Raw genomic sequence first — 2,457 nt, forward strand, 5'->3', positions numbered from 1 at the left:
CGTAGGTTCAAATCCTACCTCGGGCATCGATGTGTGTGATGTCCTTAGGTTAGTTAGGTTTAAGTAGTTCTAAGTTCTAGGGGACTGATGACCTTAGAAGTTAAATACCATAGTGCTCAGAGCCATTTGAACCATTTTTGATACAGCACAGAACCAATCACTGTCCTACGTTAAACGTTACTGAGGTGCTGAAATGTTGAAATATGGATAAAGCTTTTACATATTGCTAATGAAGTATGCACAGTAAAATAGTACATAGTGAAAGATATATATATATATATATATATATATATATATATATATATATATATATATATATATATGTGTGTGTGTGTGTGTGTGTGTGTGTGTGTGTGTGTGTGTGTCTACTACATATACTATGTATTATATAGACATAGTACATGTTTTATATAGTAGTTTATGTATACTACATATAACATACGTATCTAGTAGTGTATAAAATATGTAGTACGTAGTAAAATATCTTTGTAACTTTAGAAGCGTTGGTGAGGTCGTGAACACACATCGAGAGCACTTATGGCGCAGTCGAGTTAGCGCTGCGTCAGGACGTGTTGATATGAAATACAAAATTAGAACGTGGGTGCATGCTGTATGATGAAATTTGCACTTAACCGGTCGAATTCAGCAGTAGGCCATCCGCCGTTGGGTTGTGCAAGGTGATGTTGTACAAGTGAAGAATTCAAAGGCTGTTCACACGCTTCACAGTCACTGACACTAAAGAACACAGAGCTTCGACGTGCAATAGTCAACGGACCACTGGCACGCTCCAACCGTTCTGCGTGGCGGAACGCCTGTAATGATTATCCCTACAAATGCTCGGCCAGCCATCATTATTGAAGTGAACTGTGTGTTTAAAAAACAATAAAACTGGCGTGGTAGGAGCATTAGTGATGTGTACACTGATAATCCAGAACCACCGATCTACTATCGATACAAGCCCATCCAGGCGACAGCAGTGACACCTCACGGGGAATGAATGCTAGTCACATACACGCACGGTGCACGTAGTATCAGTAAGGGTGCTCTCTCTGTCAAGAATCGGAAAGCGCTCGAGCTTTCTCGGTTTGACCGAGAGATGATTGTGATGGCCCGGAGGCTGGGCATGGGCATTTCGGAAACTGAGCGAGCCGTCCGCTGTGGCCGAGCGGTTCTAGGCGCTTCAGTCTGGAACCGCCCTGCTGCTCCGGTCGCAGGTTCGAATCCTGCCTCAGGCATGGATGTGTGTGATGTCCTTAGGTTAGTCAGGTTTAAGTAGTTCTGTCTAGGGGACTGATGACTTCAGATGTTAAGTCCCATAGTGCTTAGAGCCCTTTGAACCATTTTGAAACTGAGCGACTTGTTGGGTGCTCGAGGAGTGCTGTGGTGGGTGTCTTCAACACGTGGCGAAACCAAGGTGAAACCATGTCCAGACGTCGTGAGGTTAGGGGCTACCCCTCGTTACAAATGTCGGACGTCGTAGGCCTCGCAGATAGGTAAAACAGGAAAGGTGGCGGACTGTGGCGAAACTAACATCAGACTTCAATGCTGGGCAGAGTACAAGTGTGTCTGAACACACAGTGCACCGAACACCCCTAACGATGTGCCTCCGCCGCCGACGAGCGATGCATATGCCAATGTTAACACCACGACATCGTCGACTACGACTGAAATGGGCTCGTGACCATCGTCACTGGACGTTGGCACAGTGGCAGGGCATTGAGTGGTCTGATGAATTCAGATATCTTCTTCATAATGCGAACCCGTCTTCTTCCAGGGGAACATCTTCTTGACACCTGTACGGCGGGACGGAGAAAAGCTGCCGGTGGCTCCGTTATGCTCTCGGTGACATTCACGTCGGCATCCTGGGGCCCAGTGGAGCTCATGCAAGACACCAAGACGTCCTAAGAGTATCGTACACGGGTTGCAGAGCACGTACACCAATTCATGAGGAACATGTTTCTCGACGGCAGTGACATTTTTCAACAAGATAGTGTGTGATAGCACAAGGCGAGGACTGTGATGGAGTGGTTCTAGGAACGCAATGGTGAATTCCAATTGTTGTGCTGGATCCCCTCCCCCCCCACCCCTCCCAACTCGCCGTATATGAAACAAACCGAATAACCGGGGATGTGACTGAACGTGGCGTTCTAAAACGTAATGTATTAATTTTCCGCCTACGTTATTTTTTGCACTGTTGATTTTATATTGTCACGGAGCATGGATATTGTTATAAAAGGTATTTTCAATTTATTTGTGTCACGATTGGTGTTCAGTCCCTGTTTGCCAGTCCATCCTCCCCCTTGGCAAACATGCGGCAGTCAGCGTTTCAGTTAGAGTCATATATCACGTTTAAGCCTGGAACTGTGATGAAGCTAAATTCTATTGGTTTTGCTAATCTGAGAAGCTGAGTGTAATGGTAGAGCAAATTTCATTTCGCGAAAGACAAAAATGCTTAGA

Source organism: Schistocerca cancellata, chromosome 6, assembly GCF_023864275.1.
Source record: "Schistocerca cancellata isolate TAMUIC-IGC-003103 chromosome 6, iqSchCanc2.1, whole genome shotgun sequence".
Lineage (NCBI taxonomy): Eukaryota > Metazoa > Arthropoda > Insecta > Orthoptera > Acrididae > Schistocerca > Schistocerca cancellata.